This window comes from Halictus rubicundus, unplaced genomic scaffold (genome assembly GCF_050948215.1).
Source record: "Halictus rubicundus isolate RS-2024b unplaced genomic scaffold, iyHalRubi1_principal scaffold0522, whole genome shotgun sequence".
NCBI lineage: Eukaryota > Metazoa > Arthropoda > Insecta > Hymenoptera > Halictidae > Halictus > Halictus rubicundus.
In genome coordinates this window covers 89,691-114,182 of record NW_027489063.1, presented here as the reverse complement: position 1 = coordinate 114,182, position 24,492 = coordinate 89,691, and positions in this window count along the sequence as shown.

Sequence of the window (24,492 nt, the reverse complement as noted above, 5' to 3'; positions counted from 1 at the left end):
ATTAAATCCTATATCGTATCCTCTATCCTATCCTATCCTCTATCCTATCCTATCCTCTATCCTATCCTATCCTCTATCCTATATTATCCTCTATCCTATCCTATCCTATCCTCTATCCTATCCTATCCTCTATCCTATCCTATCCTCTATCCTATCCTATTCTCTATCCTATCCTATCCTCTATCCTATCCTATCCTCTATCATATCCTATCCTCTATCCTATCCTATCCTCTATCCTATCCTTATCCTCCATCGTATCCTATCCTCTATCCTATCCTATCCTCTATCCTATCCTATCCTCTATCCTATCCTATCCTCTATCCTATCCTATCCTCTATCCTATCCTATCCTCTATCATATCCTATCCTCTATCCTATCCTATCCTCAATCCTATCCTATCCTCTATCCTACCCTATCCTCTATCCTATATTATCCTCTATCCTATCCCATCCTCTATCCTATCCTATCCTCTATCCTATCCTATCCTCTATCCTATCCTATCCTCTATCCTATCCTAGTCTCTATCCTATCCTATCCTCTATCCTGTCCTATCCTCTATCCTATATTATCCTCTATCCTATCCTATCCTATCCTCTATCCTATCCTATCCTCTATCCTATCCTATCCTCTATCCTATCCTATTCTCTATCCTATCCTATCCTCTATCCTATCCTATCCTCTATCATATCCTATCCTCTATCCTATCCTATCCTTATCCTCTATCGTATCCTATCCTCCATCCTATCCTATCCTCTATCCTATCCTATCCTCTATCCTATCCTATCCTCTATCCTATCCTATCCTCTATCCTATCCTATCCTCTATCCTATATTATCCTCTATCCTATCCCATCCTCTAACCTATCCTATCCTCTATCCTATCCTATCCTCTGTTCTATCCTATCCTCTATCCTATCCTATCCTCTATCCTATCCTATCCTCTATCCTATCCTATCCTGTATCATATCCTATCCTCTATCCTATCCTATCCTCTATCCTATTCTATCCTCTATCCTATCCTATCCTCTATCCTATCCTATCCTGTATCCTATTCTATCCTCTATCCTATCCTACCCTCTATCCTCTCCTATCCTGTATCATATCCTATCCTCTATCCTATCCTATCCTCTATCCTATCCTATCCTCTATCCTATCCTATCCTCTATCCTATCCTCTATCCTATCCTATCCTCTATCCTATATTATCCTCTATCCTATCCTATCCTATCCTCTATCCTATCCTATCCTCTATCCTATCCTATCCTCTATCCTATCCTATCCTCTATCCTATCCTATCCTCTATCCTATCCTATTCTCTATCCTATCCTATCCTCTATCCTATCGTATCCTCTATCGTATCCTATCCTCTATCCTATTAAATCCTATATCGTATCCTCTATCCTATCCTATCCTCTATCCTATCCTATCCTCTATCCTATCCTATCCTCTATCCTATCCTATCCTCTATCCTATATTATCCTCTATCCTATCCTATCCTATCCTCTATCCTATCCTATCCTCTATCCTATCCTATCCTCTATCCTATCCTATTCTCTATCCTATCCTATCCTCTATCCTATCCTATCCTCTATCATATCCTATCCTCTATCCTATCCTATCCTCTATCCTATCCTTATCCTCCATCGTATCCTATCCTCTATCCTATCCTATCCTCTATCCTATCCTATCCTCTATCCTATCCTATCCTCTATCCTATCCTATCCTCTATCCTATCCTATCCTCTATCATATCCTATCCTCTATCCTATCCTATCCTCAATCCTATCCTATCCTCTATCCTATCCTATCCTCTATCCTATATTATCCTCTATCCTATCCCATCCTCTATCCTATCCTATCCTCTATCCTATCCTATCCTCTATCCTATCCTATCCTCTATCCTATCCTAGTCTCTATCCTATCCTATCCTCTATCCTGTCCTATCCTCTATCCTATATTATCCTCTATCCTATCCTATCCTATCCTCTATCCTATCCTATCCTCTATCCTATCCTATCCTCTATCCTATCCTATTCTCTATCCTATCCTATCCTCTATCCTATCCTATCCTCTATCATATCCTATCCTCTATCCTATCCTATCCTTATCCTCTATCGTATCCTATCCTCCATCCTATCCTATCCTCTATCCTATCCTATCCTCTATCCTATCCTATCCTGTATCATATCCTATCCTCTATCCTATCCTATCCTCTATCCTATTCTATCCTCTATCCTATCCTATCCTCTATCCTATCCTATCCTGTATCCTATTCTATCCTCTATCCTATCCTACCCTCTATCCTCTCCTATCCTGTATCATATCCTATCCTCTATCCTATCCTATCCTCTATCCTATTCTATCCTCCATCCTATCCAATCCTATATCGTATCCTCTATCCTATCCTATCCTCTATCCTATCCTATCCTCTATCCTATCCAATCCTATATCCTATCCTCTATCATATCCTATCCTCTATCCTATCCTATCCTCAATCCTATCCTATCCGCTATCCTATCCAATCCTATATCCTATCCTATCCTCTATCGTATCCTATCCTCTAACCTATTAAATCCTATATCGTATCCTCTATCCTATCCTATCCTCTATCCTATCCTATCCTCTATCCTATCCTATGCTCTATCCTATCCTATCCTCTATCCTATCCTATCCTCTATCCTATATTATCCTCTATCCTATCCTATCCTATCCTCTATCCTATCCTATCCTCTATCATATCCTATCATCTATCCTATCCTATCCTGTATCCTATCCTATCCTCTATCCTATCCTATCCTCTATCCTATCCTATCCTGTATCATATCCTATCCTCTATCCTATCCTATCCTCTATCCTATTCGATCCTCTATCCTATCCTATCCTCTATCCTATCCCATCCTCTATCCTATCCTATCCTCTATCCTATCCTATCCTCTATCGTATCCTATCCTCTAACCTATTAAATCCTATATCGTATCCTCTATCCTATCCTATCCTCTATCCTATCCTATGCTCTATCCTATCCTATCCTCTATCCTATCCTATCCTCTATCCTATCCTATCCTCTATCCTATCCTATCCTCTATACTATATTATCCTCTATCCTATCCTATCCTATCCTCTATCCTATCCTATCCTCTATCCTATCCTATCCTCTATCCTATCCTATCCTCTATCCTATCCTATCCTCTATCCTATATTATCCTCTATCCTATCCTATGCTATCCTCTATCCTATCCTATCCTCTATCCTATCCTATCCTCTATCCTATCCTATCCTCTATCCTATCCTATCCTCTATCCTATATTATCCTCTATCCTATCCTATCCTATCCTCTATCCTATCCTATCCTCTATCCTATCCTATCCTCTATCCTATATTATCCTCTATCCTATCCTATCCTATCCTCTATCCTATCCTATCCTCTATCCTATCCTATCCTCTATCCTATCCTATTCTCTATCCTATCCTATCCTCTATCCTATACTATCCTCTATCCTATCCTATCCTCTATCCTATCCTATCCTCTATCCTATCCTATCCTCTATCATATCCTATCCTCTATCCTATCCTATCCTCAATCCTATCCTATCCTCTATCCTATCCTATCCTCTATCCTATCCTATCCTCTATCCTATATTATCCTCTATCCTATCCCATCCTCTATCCTATCCTATCCTCTATCCTATCCTATCCTCTATCCTATCCTATCCTCTATCCTATCCTAGTCTCTATCCTATCCTATCCTCTATCCTATCCTATCCTCATTCATATCCTATCCTCTATCCTATCCTATCCTGTATCCTATCCTATCCTCTATCCTATCCTATCCTCTATCCTATCCTATCCTCTATCCTATATTATCCTCTATCCTATCCTATCCTATCCTCTATCCTATCCTATCCTCTATCCTATCCTATCCTCTATCCTATCCTATCCTCTATCCTATCCTATTCTCTATCCTATCCTATCCTCTATCCTATCGTATCCTCTATCGTATCCTATCCTCTATCCTATTAAATCCTATATCGTATCCTCTATCCTATCCTATCCTCTATCCTATCCTATCCTGTATCCTATCCTATCCTCTATCCTATCCTATCCTCTATCCTATATTATCCTCTATCCTATCCTATCCTATCCTCTATCCTATCCTATCCTCTATCCTATCCTATCCTCTATCCTATCCTATTCTCTATCCTATCCTATCCTCTATCCTATCCTATCCTCTATCATATCCTATCCTCTATCCTATCCTATCCTCTATCCTATCCTTATCCTCTATCGTATCCTATCCTCTATCCTATCCTATCCTCTATCCTATCCTATCCTCTATCCTATCCTATCCTCTATCCTATCCTATCCTCTATCCTATCCTCTATCCTATCCTATCCTCTATCCTATCCTATCCTCTATCCTATATTATCCTCTATCCTATCCTATCCTCTATCCTATCCTATCCTCTATCCTATCCTATCCTCTATCATATCCTATCCTCTATCCTATCCTATCCTCAATCCTATCCTATCCTCTATCCTATCCTATCCTCTATCCTATATTATCCTCTATCCTATCCCATCCTCTATCCTATCCTATCCTCTATCCTATCCTATCCTCTATCCTATCCTATCCTCTATCCTATCCTAGTCTCTATCCTATCCTATCCTCTATCCTATCCTATCCTCATTCATATCCTATCCTCTATCCTATCCTATCCTGTATCCTATCCTATCCTCTATCCTATCCTATCCTCTATCCTATCCTATCCTCTATCCTATCCTATTCTCTATCCTATCCTATCCTCTATCCTATCGTATCCTCCATCGTATCCTATCCTCTATCCTATTAAATCCTATATCGTATCCTCTATCCTATCCTATCCTCTATCCTATCCTATCCTCTATCCTATCGTATCATCTATCGTATCCTATCCTCTATCCTATTAAATCCTATATCGTATCCTCTATCCTATCCTATCCTCTATCCTATCCTATCCTCTATCCTATCCTATCCTCTATCCTATATTATCCTCTATCCTATCCTATCCTATCCTCTATCCTATCCTGTCCTCTATCCTATCCTATCCTCTATCCTATCCTATTCTCTATCCTATCCTATCCTCTATCCTATCCTATCCTCTATCCTATCCTATCCTCTATCCTATCCTATCCTCTATCCTATCCTATCCTCTATCCTATCCTATCCTCTATCCTATCCTATCCTCTATCCTATCCTATCCTCTATCCTATCCTATCCTCTATCCTATCCTCTATCCTATCCTATCCTCTATCCTATCCTATCCTCTATCCTATATTATCCTCTATCCTATCCTATCCTCTATCCTATCCTATCCTCTATCCTATCCTATCCTCTATCATATCCTATCCTCTATCCTATCCTATCCTCAATCCTATCCTATCCTCTATCCTATCCTATCCTCTATCCTATATTATCCTCTATCCTATCCCATCCTCTATCCTATCCTATCCTCTATCCTATCCTATCCTCTATCCTATCCTATCCTCTATCCTATCCTATCCTCTATCCTATCCTATCCTCTATCCTATCCTATCCTCTATCCTGTCCTCTATCCTATCCTCTATCCTATCCTATCCTCTATCCTATCCTATCCTCTATCCTATATTATCCTCTATCCTATCCCATCCTCTAACCTATCCTATCCTCTATCCTATCCTATCCTCTGTCCTATCCTATCCTCTATCCTATATTATCCTCTATCCTATCCTATCCTATCCTCTATCCTATCCTATCCTCTATCCTATCCTATCCTCTATCCTATCCTATCCACTATCCTATCCTATTCTCTGTTACGTATGGAGACGTTTCTCCACGTTTATTTCGATTAGAAGTTCTAATCTCTTTTCCTGAGAACGAAAAGCGTCCCAACAGGCCCCTTGTTTAATAATTGTACTCCGGCTGGACGCAGCTGGCACGAAGCATGATTCAGTAACAGCACCGTACGATTTCCTAATATGGAAATCTTCAAAACATCCCCTTCTGGAATGTATTGTCAAGATAGTCTTTGATAGGAAACATCCTGGCTAACCCTTCGTTTTACCCCTATAAACAAAAGATCCAGCTGCAAACCTTAAACTCACTAGAAACGACAAATACGAGTATGCGACCGTAAAATAAAACAGATACATTCCCCTCTCATTTTTAGGGTATATAAACCCATGCATTTTCATCCTCTTTGGTTAGTCGAGAAGCGGTTCAGAAGTGATTCGGTCGCGGTATAGTAATCGTGCAGTCACGTCGCGTTACACGCGTAAGAGTCAGTTCTAGTGAGATCGGGTAAAAGTCCCTTTCGAATCAAACGTAACCTTATAGAATCCGTTAGTTCGTGTATATTCTATTTGTCTTTCAACAATCGCTCTCCGACCCCGCATTGCCAGTGCGTCAACACCGTGCATCACTAGGTAACAATATCTCTAATTGTACACTTACCACATTCACTCGCGACACAGACAATTACACTTGTAACTATTCCAATTCAGAATAAATTGTCTTGTTTGTTAACTCGCGTAATCTACAACCCTTAATTATTGCCTAATATCCTAATCTAATAATTGAACGTTCCCACATGATACAATCTTACCGCTCGGATTGTATCAATTGAATAAGTTACGAGGCTTACTAATCCTAATTCAAATCAACAAAGATTTCAATATTAACTAATAATAGAAACCATATTCCTGGGGTAACAACCCCTCGCCGGCCTCTCGCGTTGCTCGCAGCCCTGGCTCGTAACAAAACTGGTGACAGCGGTGGGATACATTCAATTATTTTAGGATCGCTTTAATTTTTGGTTTTTTACAAGTTAAATTACTCGTAACTGAGTATCGACAATATACTAGTTTTCGCTAGTCACGTCGTAATATTATAAGCAATATACTAGTTTTCGCTAGTTACGCTTTTATTAAAAAATTATATACTAGTTTTCGCTAGTTACGTTTTAAAAAATGCTGAACGGAATAGCAAATACTTCTAACGCTGACATAATGAACTTGACGGTATCACTTGCAAATTCTATGTCGCTGTTGACGCAAAGGACATGTTTACAAAACGTTACTTCGACAATTCCGACTTTTAATGGGGAAGACCCACCCTTGTCTCGTTTCGCGCAGACTATAGAGGACGGGTTAACGTTGATTCCTGAGGGTACAGAAACCGAGTATCTAGCAATTGTTCTCACTAAACTCGTCGGGCCAGCACGTAGAAGCACATTAGAGCACAAGTTTACGACCGCAAAAGCATTAATTCAGCACTTAAAGAAAAGATTCGCGCCTGGCAAAAGTTTGTCATATTTCCAAGTGGAAATCGCGAAGTTACGCATCCGCGAAGGTGAGAGCCTACGACAATACATCGATAGGACAAGCCACCTAGTCTATTGTACGCGCGGAGCCATTAAGGAAAAATACGAGGTCCACGCTGAAGAATTCATCAAGGAAATGGAGAAGGACGTTTTGGAAAACTTCATCGATGGATTACCGGATCGTATTGCCTTGAAGGTGTCGGCTCTCCAAAAAGATACAGAAAATCTGGAGGAAGCTTACGACGCTGTGCTGCAAATAGATAAAAAACTAAGAAATCGAAGACAATCGCCTCGGAATGAATCACCATCAAGGTGGTCCCGCCGAGATTCTTTCGACCAAGATCCTCGTTATCGCGAACGTGAAGTGTCGTACCCTCTATCTCCGAGCAGATATGATCGACACAGAGATCGACGCACGAGACCATCTGGTTTTGAGGAGGAAAGAGAAGAACGCGCTTCTGCCTGGACCTTGCGTCACAGGAGCCCCTCACACACCCCCTCTAATCGCTCCGAGTCATCAATGGGTGATGACGGAGAAAAACGGTATACGATTCTAAAGGGTACCGATAAAAATCGCATGTCAAACATGTATTGTTGGCATTGCGGAACTTCCGGGCACGACGGGAAATTCTGCAGGAATCGTCCCCGTAGCCCGCGATTCCGACGAGATTCGCGAGATTCGTCCGTGGAATCAAAGAAATTTTTAAACTACGATCGCGCTCACCGTACAGGCGACACGATGAGCGAAAAGAAAGAAGATCGCCCAAGATCCGTCCGCTTCGAAGAGAAACCCTCATCAAGGAAGCACCTGCACCACGGATAAAAATTACGATCCCAGAACTGGAATCAGGAACGGGAGAATTTTTAATTGACGGTGGAGCGTCCGTAAATTTGGTAGTCCTCGACGCTCTAGAAAGAACAGCAGAGATTTCACGAGAGGAAATCGAAATAACTGGACTCACCACAACCCCGATTTTCACCGTAGGGACGACAATTCTCCATATCCATGAAGCCCCAGCAATATTTTACGTAGTAAAACACCTTGCCATAGAAGCAGATGGACTAATCGGAAGCCCATTCCTAAAACAAGAACAGGCTGAGATTTCCTATTACCATGGAACACTGGTATTAAAGAACAAACCTATCAGGCCTATTCGATTTTCAAATTATTTAGAAGCACCAGAAAAACCAACTAAACACCGCATTCCAGCAAGAACCTCACAACAAATCGCTATTCACATAGCTAACCCGAAGATCAAGGAAGGCTACTTGCCTCGCATAAGAACACATGACCAATTGTACATAGGAGAAGCAGCTGTCATAAACGATCAAGGAAGGTGCCATGTTATGGCAACCAACACCAGCGAAGAAGACCTGGATATAGAAATAGAACCACAAATTTTGGAACCCTATGACATTGTAAGCACTTCGGACGAAGACATCTACTCAGAGGTACAAGGTCATGCTAATTTCAACAACAGAGAAGATAGGGCACAGGGAATCTCCCAAATGTTAAATCTCAAGCACTTGAACAAAGAGGAACTGTGCAGCATCACTGCTCTGTTAAAGGAGTTTCCCGACCGATTTTATCTCCCCGGAGATAAGCTAGGGAAGGCCTCCGATTTCAAACATTCCATACACACGACCGACGAAATTCCAATAAACACAAGACAATATCGCTATCCTCCGATACATCAACATGAGATAAAAAGGCAGATAGACGCATTACTATCCGAAGGAATAATAACTCCGTCGAAATCCCCATATAATTCACCTTTGTGGATTGTACCTAAGAAACCGGATGCACAGGGAAACAAACGTTGGCGTATGGTCATAGACTTCCGTGCGCTTAATGATAAAACAATTTCTGATAAATACCCGCTACCACAGATTACAGAAATATTAGATCGTCTCGGTGGAGCTAAGTACTTCTCCGTTTTCGATCTCGCAAATGGTTTTCACCAAATAGAGATGGACCCGAAAGATAGGCAGAAAACAGCCTTTACCACACCTAACGGACATTATGAATTTTCACGAATGCCGTTTGGTTTAAAAAATGCACCACCCACCTTCCAACGCCTCATGGATCAAGTACTAACTGGACTTCAGGGAACGGACGTGTTCGTTTACCTGGACGACATTGTGGTTTACGCATCATCACTACATGAACACAACGTTAAAGTCAGGAAATTATTCAATCGTTTACGAGAACATGGCTTAACCCTTCAGACCAATAAATGTGAATTTTTACGGAAAGAAGTTACTTACCTTGGACACATTATTTCAAGACAAGGAGTAAAACCTGACCCCAGAAAATTAAAAGCCGTCAAGGATTTTCCAACACCCACCAATCAGAAGAATATACAACAATTTTTGGGATTAGTAGGATACTACAGACGATTCATATCAGATTTCACCACTAAGGCAAAACCATTGATTAGCCTCTTGGGAAAAGGAATAAAATTCAAATGGACAGAAGAACAGGAAAACAGCTTTAAACAATTACGTGAAGAACTTTGCCAAGAACCTATTTTACAATACCCCGACTTCAGCAAACCATTCATCGTTACAACGGATGCATCAGAACATGCCATTGGAGCCGTGCTTAGTCAAGGCGAGATTGGAAATGATCTGCCGATTGCTTACGCATCGCGCAGCCTCAATAAAGCAGAGAAAAATTACTCAGCTACAGAAAAAGAATGTTTGGCCATGGTTTACGCCGTTCAATATTTCAGACCGTATGTTTACGGAACCAAATTCACTCTTGTGACAGATCACAGACCTCTAGTTTGGCTACATTCTGTAAAAGATCCAACATCGAGACTCATGAAGTGGAAATTAAGACTTCTGGAGTACGATTATCAGGTTATCCATAAATCCGGAAAAACGAATATGAACGCAGATGCTCTTTCACGCAACCCTACCATTTCTTGTTTACCACTTATTCCACGTGAACTTCGAGATCCCGATTTCAAGACCCAACTACCGAAGACACATGAAGACAGACCGGATTCAATTGGACAACGTATCAGACAATTACGTCGAGACCGAGAAAAACGACCGAAATATCAGGAAACAAGCAGTTCAGATGAAAGAGAAGAGCCCGCTCTTGGAAAAGTGCGACACTCTCCCATAATAAACAAAAATCGGTCCCTTCCGAGCCTATCTAGAGAAGTGTTGATGCCAGATGAAGACCAGGATACCACACACCAGTTTTTACCCGCAGCAAACTCCACAGAAATTTTTTCTACAGATAAGAACCAAAGCTTATCTGATGATTTAATTTCGTTTGAAGAACCGCTCGAAAATACAGTTATTGAAAATACAAACAATTTGCAAGTGGATCCACCTAATATACTGCAGGAACAATCAGACAGAACAGATGGAATTTTACAACCCACCATAATCCGGCTACCCACAAGCGAAACAAGTGCAAGGCAGTTACCTGACCGTACAGCAGACCCTTACCCATTCTTTGACACCGCTACCGACAGTTCTTCCACCGAAACTGACCTGGAAGCGCCGCCAGAACCAAAACAAAAGATTATCGTTTCTTCAAACACCCTCACAGCAAAAGAAGACAATTACGTGCACTTTATATCAGCCGACTGCAATTTAATAACTCCCATCGGAAAATTACTCTTGGACACCGAATTAATAAACAAACAGGAATTTCTAGCTGCAGGACCAAAGAAGGGACAAGTTGTAATTTCAAACAACGGATTATTTAAAATATTCAGCATAATAATTTCCGACAATTTTTATGATAAACCAAATAGAATGGACATAGTCAACGGATTGAAAACTCTCCAACCAGCTTTAAAAGAAAACAGGATCGAATCATTTCGAATATCAGCCACCGGAGATTTGCATAAATTGCCACTCAACGAATTTTTCAATACATTGGAAGAGACCTTCACAGAGCAAATTCCTCAAATCACAATATGCAATTGCATTATCACCACACCTTCTGCGGAAAATAGACAAGAGATTATTCACGAAGCACACGATAGTTTAATCGGAGGACATAAAGGAGTCACAAAAACCTACAATCGTATTCGAGCAAGATTTCATTGGCCACACATGCGCAATGAAATTCAAGATTACATCCGAAAATGCAAAAGTTGCCAGGAACAAAAATTAGTCCGTGTAAAAACCCGTCAGCCTATGCTGATCACCGACACACCTTTGGACGCATTTGATAAAATTTCTCTGGATACCGTTGGACCATTACCAGTCACACCAGGAGGCAATCGATACATTCTTACTATGCAGGATAATTTAACCAAATACTGTATTGCAGTAGCAATACCCAACATCCGAGCGACTACCATTGCCGATGCTTTCGCAAGGCATTTCATCGCAGTTTACGGAACACCTCGAGCCATATTAACAGACAAAGGAACCAGTTTTATCGGAAGCCTCATGAAAAACTTATCTGAAATTTTCAAAATCAAACAGATCACTACTTCAGGATACCGACCGCAAACCAATGGATCATTAGAACGAAGTCACATCGTACTCACGGAATATCTCAAGCATTACATGGATAATTACGAGGACTGGGATTTGCTAATTCCTTTTGCAATGTTCTCTTACAATACCTCAGTTCATGAAGCCACCAATTTTACACCATACGAATTAATTTTTGGTAAACAAGCTCGGGAACCAACCTCATTCCCAACTGGTACGAACTTGAAAACATATGGAGACTATTTAACAGAGTTAATAACCAACATAGTCCGAATACATAATCTGGCAGGCAGTAAAAATGGTGCGGAGGGGCGTCCGCCCCCGTAACAACAAAGCCATCCGCCGAATCAACACCATCTCTGGGATAGTAATGAGAGACCGAAGCGACTACGCTAGCGGAGTGACCATCACCAGTAGTGGCCACGCTGAGGGCCACCTCCTGTTGGACTAACCACCTGATCAACCCCCACTGGATGTTGCGGAACACTGGATTCAAATGGGTTACGCAATCGAGACCACACCTAAAAATAAGTACACTAAACATCACACTACACTACACTACACTACACCCGACATTTTTCTTTATCATAGTTCTCAGGACGTTTTTCTTTCTCAGATCGAAAGCATCACGCGAACCGCGATGTTTCATTTAAGGGGGGAGATGTTACGTATGGAGACGTTTCTCCACGTTTATTTCGATTAGAAGTTCTAATCTCTTTTCCTGAGAACGAAAAGCGTCCCAACAGGCCCCTTGTTTAATAATTGTACTCCGGCTGGACGCAGCTGGCACGAAGCATGATTCAGTAACAGCACCGTACGATTTCCTAATATGGAAATCTTCAAAACATCCCCTTCTGGAATGTATTGTCAAGATAGTCTTTGATAGGAAACATCCTGGCTAACCCTTCGTTTTACCCCTATAAACAAAAGATCCAGCTGCAAACCTTAAACTCACTAGAAACGACAAATACGAGTATGCGACCGTAAAATAAAACAGATACATTCCCCTCTCATTTTTAGGGTATATAAACCCATGCATTTTCATCCTCTTTGGTTAGTCGAGAAGCGGTTCAGAAGTGATTCGGTCGCGGTATAGTAATCGTGCAGTCACGTCGCGTTACACGCGTAAGAGTCAGTTCTAGTGAGATCGGGTAAAAGTCCCTTTCGAATCAAACGTAACCTTATAGAATCCGTTAGTTCGTGTATATTCTATTTGTCTTTCAACAATCGCTCTCCGACCCCGCATTGCCAGTGCGTCAACACCGTGCATCACTAGGTAACAATATCTCTAATTGTACACTTACCACATTCACTCGCGACACAGACAATTACACTTGTAACTATTCCAATTCAGAATAAATTGTCTTGTTTGTTAACTCGCGTAATCTACAACCCTTAATTATTGCCTAATATCCTAATCTAATAATTGAACGTTCCCACATGATACAATCTTACCGCTCGGATTGTATCAATTGAATAAGTTACGAGGCTTACTAATCCTAATTCAAATCAACAAAGATTTCAATATTAACTAATAATAGAAACCATATTCCTGGGGTAACAACCCCTCGCCGGCCTCTCGCGTTGCTCGCAGCCCTGGCTCGTAACATCTCTATCCTATCCTATCCTCTATCCTATCGTATCCTCTATCGTATCCTATCCTCTATCCTATTAAATCCTATATCGTATCCTCTATCCTATCCTATCCTCTATCCTATCCTATCCTCTATCCTATCCTATCCTCTATCCTATCCTATCCTCTATCCTATCCTATCCTCTATCCTATCCTATCCTCTATCCTATCCTATCCTCTATCCTATCCTCTATCCTATCCTCTATCCTATCCTATCCTCTATCCTATCCTATCCTCTATCCTATATCATCCTCTATCCTATCCCATCCTCTAACCTATCCTATCCTCTATCCTATCCTATCCTCTGTCCTATCCTATCCTCTATCCTATTCTATCCTCTATCCTATCCTATCCTCTATCCTATCCTATCCTGTATCCTATTCTATCCTCTATCCTATCCTATCCTCTATCCTATCCTATCCTGTATCATATCCTATCCTCTATCCTATCCTATCCTCTATCCTATTTTATCCTCTATACTATCCAATCCTATATCCTATCCTCTATCCTATCCTATCCTCTATCATATCCTATCCTCCATCCTATCCTATCCTCTATCCTATCCTTATCCTCTATCGTATCCTATCCTCTATCCTATCCTATCCTCTATCCTATCCTATCCTCTATCCTATCCTATCCTCTATCCTATCCTATCCTCTATCCTATCCTATCCTCTATCCTATCCTATCCTCTATCCTATCCTATCCTCTATCCTATCCTATCCTCTATCCTATATTATCCTCTATCCTATCCTATCCTATCCTCTATCCTATATTATCCTCTATCCTATCCCATCCTCTATCCTATCCTATCCTCTATCCTATCCTATCCTCTATCCTATCCTATCCTCTATCCTATCCTAGTCTCTATCCTATCCTATCCTCTATCCTATCCTATCCTCATTCATATCCTATCCTCTATCCTATCCTATCCTGTATCCTATCCTATCCTCTATCCTATCCTATCCTCTATCCTATCCTATCCTCTATCCTATATTATCCTCTATCCTATCCTATCCTATCCTCTATCCTATCCTATCCTCTATCCTATCCTATCCTCTATCCTATCCTATCCTCTATCCTATCCTATTCTCTATCCTATCCTATCCTCTATCCTATCGTATCCTCTATCGTATCCTATCCTCTATCCTATTAAATCCTATATCGTATCCTCTATCCTATCCTATCCTCTATCCTATCCTATCCTCTATCCTATCCTATCCTCTATCCTATCCTATCCTCTATCCTATATTATCCTCTATCCCATCCTATCCTATCCTCTATCCTATATTATCCTCTATCCTATCCTATCCTATCCTCTATCCTATCCTATCCTCTATCCTATCCTATCCTCTATCCTATCCTATCCTCTATCCTATCCTATCCTCTATCCTATATTATCCTCTATCCTATCCCATCCTCTATCCTATCCTATCCTCTATCCTATCCTATCCTCTGTCCTATCCTATCCTCTATCCTATCCTATCCTCTATCCTATCCTATCCTCTATCCTATCCTATCCTGTATCATATCCTATTCTCTATCCTATCCTATCCTCTATCCGATTCTATCCTATATCCTATTCTTTATCCTATCCTATCCTCTATCGTATCCTATCCTCCATCCTATCCAATCCTATATCGTATCCTCTATCCTATCCTATCCTCTATCCTATCCTATCCTCTATCCTATCCTCTCGTCTATCATATCCTATGCTCTATCCTATCCTATCCTCTATCCTATCCTATCCTCTATCCTATCCAATCCTATATCCTATCCTCTATCATATCCTATCCTCTATCCTATCCTATCCTCAATCCTATCCTATCCGCTATCCTATCCAATCCTATATCCTATTCTCTGTCCTATCCTATCCTCTATCCTATCCTATCCTCTATCCTATATTATCCTCTATCCTATCCCATCCTCTATCCTATCCTATCCTCTATCCTATCCTATCCTCTATCCTATCCTATCCTCTATCCTATCCTATTCTCTATCCTATCCTATCCTCTATCCTATCGTATCCTCTATCGTATCCTATCCTCTATCCTATTAAATCCTATATCGTGTCCTCTATCCTATCCTATCCTCTATCCTATCCTATCCTCTATCCTATCCTATCCTCTATCCTATCCTATCCTCTATCCTATCCTATCCTCTATCCTATCCTATCCTCTATCCTATCCTATCCTCTATCCTATCCTATCCTCTATCCTATCCTATCCTCTATCCTATCCTATCCTCTATCCTATATTATCCTCTATCCTATCCTATCCTATCCTATCCTCTATCCTATCCTATCCTCTATCCTATCCTATCCTCTATCCTATCCTATTCTCTATCCTATCCTATCCTCTATCCTATCCTATCCTCTATCCTATCCTATCCTCTATCCTATCCTATCCTCTATCCTATCCTATCCTCTATCATATCCAATCCTCTATCCTATCCTATCCTCAATCCTATCCTATCCTCTATCCTATCCTATCCTCTATCCTATATTATCCTCTATCCTATCCCATCCTCTATCCTATCCTATCCTCTATCCTATCCTATCCTCTATCCTATCCTATCCTCTATCCTATCCCATCCTCTATCCTATCCTATCCTCTATCCTATCCTATCCTCTAACCTATTAAATCCTATATCGTATCCTCTATCCTATCCTATCCTCTATCCTATCCTATCCTCTATCCTATCCTATCCTCTATCCTATCCTATCCTCTATCCTATCCTATCCTCTATCCTATCCTATCCCCTATCCTATATTATCCTCTATCCTATCCTATCCTATCCTCTATCCTATCCTATCCTCTATCCTATCCTATTCTCTATCCTATCCTATCCTCTATCCTAGCCTATCCTCTATCATATCCTATCCTCTATCCTATCCTATCCTCAATCCTATCCTTATCCTCTATCGTAACCTATCCTCTATCCTATCCTATCCTCTATCCTATCCTATCCTCTATCCTATCCTATCCTCTATCCTATCCTATCCTCTATCCTATCCTATCCTCTATCCTATCCTATCCTCTATCCTATCCTATCCTCTATCCTATCCTATCCTCTATTATATCCTATCCTCTATCCTATCCTATCCTCTATCCTATCCTATCCTCTATCCTATCCTCTATCCTATCCTCTATCCTATCCTATCCTCTATCCTATCCTATCCTCTATCCTATATTATCCTCTATCCTATCCCATCCTCTAACCTATCCTATCCTCTATCCTATCCTATCCTCTGTCCTATCCTATCCTCTATCCTATCCTATCCTCTATCCTATCCTATCCCCTATCCTATCCTATCCTGTATCATATCCTATCCTCTATCCTATCCTATCCTCTATCCTATTCTATCCTCTATCCTATCCTATCCTCTATCCTATCCTATCCTGTATCCTATTCTATCCTCTATCCTATCCTATCCTCTATCCTATTCTATCCTGTATCATATCCTATCCTCTATCCTATCCTATCCTCTATCCTATTCTATCCTCTATACTATCCAATCCTATATCCTATTCTCTATCCTATCCTATCCTCTATCGTATCCTATCCTCCATCCTATCCAATCCTATATCGTATCCTCTATCCTATCCTATCCTCTATCCTATCCTATCCTCTATCCTATCCTATCGTCTATCATATCCTATGCTCTATCCTATCCTATCCTCTATCCTATCCTATCCTCTATCCTATCCAATCCTATATCCTATCCTCTATCATATCCTATCCTCTATCCTATCCTATCCTCAATCCTATCCTCTATCCTATCCTCTATCCTATATTATCCTCTATCCTATCGTATCCTATCCTATCCTCCATCCTATCCTATCCTCTATCCTAGCCTATCCTCTATCATATCCTATCCTCTATCCTATCCTATCCTCAATCCTATCCTTATCCTCTATCGTAACCTATCCTCTATCCTATCCTATCCTCTATCCTATCCTATCCTCTATCCTATCCTATCCTCTATCCTATCCTATCCTCTATCCTATCCTATCCTCTATCCTATCCTATCCTCTATCCTATCCTATCCTCTATCCTATCCTATCCTCTATTATATCCTATCCTCTATCCTATCCTATCCTCTATCCTATCCTATCCTCTATCCTATCCTCTATCCTATCCTCTATCCTATCCTATCCTCTATCCTATCCTATCCTCTATCCTATATTATCCTCTATCCTATCCCATCCTCTAACCTATCCTATCCTCTATCCTATCCTATCCTCTGTCCTATCCTATCCTCTATCCTATCCTATCCTCTATCCTATCCTATCCCCTATCCTATCCTATCCTGTATCATATCCTATCCTCTATCCTATCCTATCCTCTATCCTATTCTATCCTCTATCCTATCCTATCCTCTATCCTATCCTATCCTGTATCCTATTCTATCCTCTATCCTATCCTATCCTCTATCCTATTCTATCCTGTATCATATCCTATCCTCTATCCTATCCTATCCTCTATCCTATTCTATCCTCTATACTATCCAATCCTATATCCTATTCTCTATCCTATCCTATCCTCTATCGTATCCTATCCTCCATCCTATCCAATCCTATATCGTATCCTCTATCCTATCCTATCCTCTATCCTATCCTATCCTCTATCCTATCCTATCGTCTATCATATCCTATGCTCTATCCTATCCTATCCTCTATCCTATCCTATCCTCTATCCTATCCAATCCTATATCCTATCCTCTATCATATCCTATCCTCTATCCTATCCTATCCTCAATCCTATCCTCTATCCTATCCTCTATCCTATATTATCCTCTATCCTATCGTATCCTATCCTATCCTCCATCCTATCCTATCCTCTATCCTATCCTATCCTCTATCCTATCCTATTCTCTATCCTATCCTATCCTCTATCCTATCCTATCCTCTATCCTATCCTATCCTCTATCCTATCCTATCCTCTATCCTATCCTATCCTCTATCATATCCAATCCTCTATCCTATCCTATCCTCAATCCTATCCTATCCTCTATCCTATCCTATCCTCTATCCTATATTATCCTCTATCCTATCCCATCCTCTATCCTATCCTATCCTCTATCCTATCCTATCCTCTATCCTATCCTATCCTCTATCCTATCCTATCCTCTATCCTATCCTATCCTCTATCCTATATTATCCTCTATCCTATCCCATCCTCTAACCTATCCTATCCTCTATCCTATCCTATCCTCTGTCCTGTCCTATCCTCTATCCTATCCTATCCTCTATCCTATCCTATCCCCTATCCTATCCTCTATCCTATCCTATCCTCTATCCTATCCTATTCTCTATCCTATCCTATCCTCTATCCTATCCTATCCTCTATCCTATCCTATCCTCTATCCTATCCTATCCTCTATCCTATATTATCCTCTATCCTATCCTATCCTATCCTCTATCCTATCCTATCCTCTATCCTATCCTATCCTCTATCCTATCCTATTCTCTATCCTATCCTATCCTCTATCCTATCCTATCCTCTATCATATCCTATCCTCTATCCTATCCTATCCTCTATCCTATCCTATCCTCTATCCTATCCTCTATCCTATCCTATCCTCTATCCTATCCTATCCTCTATCCTATATTATCCTCTATCCTATCCCATCCTCTATCCTATCCTATCCTCTATCCTATCCTATCCTCTGTCCTATCCTATCCTCTATCCTATCCTATCCTCTATCCTATCCTATCCTCTGTCCTATCCTATCCTGTATCATATCCTATCCTCTATCCTATCCTATCCTCTATCCTATTCTATCCTCTATCCTATCCTATCCTCTATCCTATCCTATCCTGTATCCTATCCTATCGTCTATCATATCCTATGCTCTATCCTATCCTATCCTCTATCCTATCCTATCCTCTATCCTATCCTATCCTCTATCCTATCCTATCCTCTATCCTATCCTATCCTCTATTCTATCCTATCCTCTATCCTATCCTATCCTCTATCCTTTCCTCTATCCTATCCAATCCTATATCCTATCATATCCAATCCTATATCCTATTCTCTGTCCTATCCTATCCTCTATCCTATCCTATCCTCTATCCTATCCAATCCTATATCCTATTCTATGTCCTATCCTATCCTCTATCCTATCCTATCCTCTATCCTATCCTATCCTCTATCCTATATTATCCTCTATCCTATCCCATCCTCTATCCTATCCTATCCTCTATCCTATCCTATCCTCTATCCTATTAAATCCTATATCGTATCCTCTATCCTATCCTATCCTCATTCCTATCCTATCCTCTATCCTATCCAATCCTATATCCTATTCTCTATCCTATCCTATCCTCTATCGTATCCTATCCTCCATCCTATCCAATCCTATATCGTATCCTCTATCCTATCCTATCCTCTATCCTATCCTATCGTCTATCATATCCTATGCTCTATCCTATCCTATCCTCTATCCTATCCTATCCTCTATCCTATCCAATCCTATATCCTATCCTCTATCATATCCTATCCTCTATCCTATCCTATCCACAATCCTATCCTATCCGCTATCCTATCCAATCCTATATCCTATTCTCTGTCCTATCCTATCCTCTATCCTATCCTATCCTCTATCCTATCCTATTCTCTATCCTATCCTATCCTCTATCCTATCGTATCCTCTATCGTATCCTATCCTCTATCCTATTAAATCCTATATCGTATCCTCTATCCTATCCTATCCTCTATCCTATCCTATCCTCTATCCTATCCTATCCTCTATCCTATCCTATCCTCTATCCTATCCTATCCTCTATCCTATCCAATCCTATATCCTATTCTATGTCCTATCCTATCCTCTATCCTATCCTATCCTCTATCCTATCCTATCCTCTATCCTATATTATCCTCTATCCTATCCCATCCTCTATCCTATCCTATCCTCTATCCTATCCTATCCTCTATCCTATCCTATCCTCTATCCTATCCTATTCTCTATCCTATCCTATCCTCTATCCTATCGTATCCTCTATCGTATCCTATCCTCTATCCTATTAAATCCTATATCGTATCATCTATCCTATCCTATCCTCTATCCTATCCTATCCTCTATCCTATCCTATCCTCTATCCTATCCTATCCTCTATCCTATCCTATCCTCTATCCTATATTATCCTCTATCCTATCCTATCCTATCCTCTATCCTATCGTATCCTCTATCCTATCCTATCCTCTATCCTATCCTATCCTCTATCCTATCCTATCCTCTATCCTATATTATCCTCTATCCTATCCTATCCTATCCTCTATCCTATCCTATCATGTATCCTATTCTATCCTCTATCCTATCCAATCCTCTATCCTATCCTATCCTGTATCATATCCTATCCTCTATCTTATCCTATCCTCTATCCTATTCTATCTTCTATACTATCCAATCCTATATCCTATTCTCTATCCTATCCTATCCTCTATCGTATCCTATCCTCCATCCTATCCAATCCTATATCGTATCCTCTATCCTATCCTATCCTCTATCCTATCCTATCCTCTATCCTATCCTATCGTCTATCATATCCTATGCTCTATCCAATCCTATCCTCTATCCTATCCTATCCTCTATCCTATCCAATCCTATATCCTATCCTCTATCATATCCTATCCTCTATCCTATCCTATCCTCTATCCTATCCTATCCTCTATCCTATCCTATCCTCTATCCTATCCTATCCTCTATCCTATATTATCCTCTATCCTATCCTATCCTATCCTCTATCCTATCCTATTCTCTATCCTATCCTATCCTCTATCCTATCCTATCCTCTATCATATCCTATCCTCTATCCTATCCTATCCTCTATCCTATCCTTATCCTCTATCGTATCCTATCCTCTATCCTATCCTATCCTCTATCCTATCCTATCCTCTATCCTATCCTATCCTCTATCCTATCCTATCCTCTATCCTATCCTATCCTCTATCCTATCCTATCCTCTATCCTATCCTATCCTCTATCCTATCCTCTATCCTATCCTATCCTCTATCCTATCCTATCCTCTATCCTATGTTATCCTCTATCCTATCCCATCCTCTATCCTATCCTATCCTCTATCCTATCCTATCCTCTGTCCTATCCTATCCTCTATCCTATCCTATCCTCTATCCTATCCTATCCTCTGTCCTATCCTATCCTGTATCATATCCTATCCTCTATCCTATCCTATCCTCTATCCTATTCTATCCTCTATCCTATCCTATCCTCTATCCTATCCTATCCTGTATCCTATCCTATCGTCTATCATATCCTATGCTCTATCCTATCCTATCCTCTATCCTATCCTATCCTCTATCCCATCCTATCCTCTATTCTATCCTATCCTCTATCCTATCCTATCCTCTATCCTATCCTATCCTCTATCCTATCCAATCCTATATCCTATCATATCCAATCCTATATCCTATTCTCTGTCCTATCCTATCCTCTATCCTATCCTATCCTCTATCCTATCCAATCCTATATCCTATTCTATGTCCTATCCTATCCTCTATCCTATCCTATCCTTTCTCCTATCCTATCCTCTATCCTATATTATCCTCTATCCTATCCCATCCTCTATCCTATCCTATCCTCTATCCTATCCTATCCTCTATCCTATTAAATCCTATATCGTATCCTCTATCCTATCCTATCCTCATTCCTATCCTATCCTCTATCCTATCCAATCCTATATCCTATTCTCTATCCTATCCTATCCTCTATCGTATCCTATCCTCCATCCTATCCAATCCTATATCGTATCCTCTATCCTATCCTATCCTCTATCCTATCCTATCCTCTATCCTATCCTATCCTCTATCCTATATTATCCTCTATCCTATCCTATCCTATCCTCTATCCTATCGTATCCTGTATCCTATTCTATCCTCTATCCTATCCAATCCTCTATCCTATCCTATCCTGTATCATATCCTATCCTTTATCTTATCCTATCCTCTATCCTATTCTATCCTCTATACTATCCAATCCTATATCCTATTCTCTATCCTATCCTATCCTCTATCGTATCCTATCCTCCATCCTATCCAATCCTATATCGTATCCTCTATCCTATCCTATCCTCTATCCTATCCTATCCTCTATCCTATCCTATCGTCTATCATATCCTATGCTCTATCCTATCCTATCCTCTATCCTATCCTATCCTCTATCCTATCCAATCCTATATCCTATCCTCTATCATATCCTATCCTCTATCCTATCCTATCCTCCATCCTATCCTATCCGCTATCCTATCCAATCCTATATCCTATTCTCTGTCCTATCCTATCCTCTATCCTATCCTATCCTGTATCCTATCCTATCCTCTATCCTATATTAACCTCTATCCTATCCTATCCTCTATCCTATCCAATCCTCTATCCTATATTATCCTCTATCCTATCCCATCCTCTATCCTATCCTATCCTCTATCCTATCCTATCCTCTGTCCTATCCTATCCTCTATCCTATCCTATCCTCTATCCTATCCTATCCTCTATCCTATCCTATCCTGTATCATATCCTATTCTCTATCCTATCCTATCCTCTATCCTATTCTATCCTATATCCTATTCTCTATCCTATCCTATCCTCTATCGTATCCTATCCTCCATCCTATCCAATCCTATATCGTATCCTCTATCCTATCCTATCCTCTATCCTATCCTATCCTCTATCCTATCCTATCGTCTATCATATCCTATGCTCTATCCTATCCTATCCTCTATCCTATCCTATCCTCTATCCTATCCAATCCTATATCCTATCCTCTATCATATCCTATCCTCTATCCTATCCTATCCTCAATCCTATCCTATCCGCTATCCTATCCAATCCTATATCCTATTCTCTGTCCTATCCTATCCTCTATCCTATCCTATCCTCTATCCTATCCTATCCTCTATCCTATATTATCCTCTATCCTATCCCATCCTCTATCCTATCCTATCCTCTATCCTATCCTATCCTCTATCCTATCCTATCCTCTATCCTATCCTATTCTCTATCCTATCCTATCCTCTATCCTATCGTATCCTCTATCGTATCCTATCCTCTATCCTATTAAATCCTATATCGTGTCCTCTATCCTATCCTATCCTCTATCCTATCCTATCCTCTATCCTATCCTATCCTCTATCCTATCCTATCCTCTATCCTATCCTATCCTCTATCCTATATTATCCTCTATCCTATCCTATCCTATCCTATCCTCTATCCTATATTATCCTCTATCCTATCCCATCCTCTATCCTATCCTATCCTCTATCCTATCCTATCCTCTGTCCTATCCTATCCTCTATCCTATCCTATCCTCTATCCTATCCTATCGTCTATCATATCCTATGCTCTATCCTATCCTATCCTCTATCCTATCCTATCCTCTATCCTATCCAATCCTATATCCTATCATATCCAATCCTATATCCTATTCTCTGTCCTATCCTATCCTCTATCCTATCCTATCCTCTATCCTATCCAATCCTATATCCTATTCTATGTCCTATCCTATCCTCTATCCTATCCTATCCTCTATCCTATCCTATCCTCTATCCTATATTATCCTCTATCCTATCCCATCCTCTATCCTATCCTATCCTCTATCCTATCCTATCCTCTATCCTATTAAATCCTATATCGTATCCTCTATCCTATCCTATCCTCATTCCTATCCTATCCTCTATCCTATCCAATCCTATATCCTATTCTCTATCCTATCCTATCCTCTATCGTATCCTATCCTCCATCCTATCCAATCCTATATCGTATCCTCTATCCTATCCTATCCTCTATCCTATCCTATCCTCTATCCTATCCTATCCTCTATCCTATCCTATCCTCTATCCTATATTATCCTCTATCCTATCCTATCCTATCCTCTATCCTATCCTATCCTGTATCCTATTCTATCCTCTATCCTATCCAATCCTCTATCCTATCCTATCCTGTATCATATCCTATCCTCTATCCTATATTATCCTCTATCCTATCCTATCCTATCCTATCCTCTATCCTATATTATCCTCTATCCTATCCCATCCTC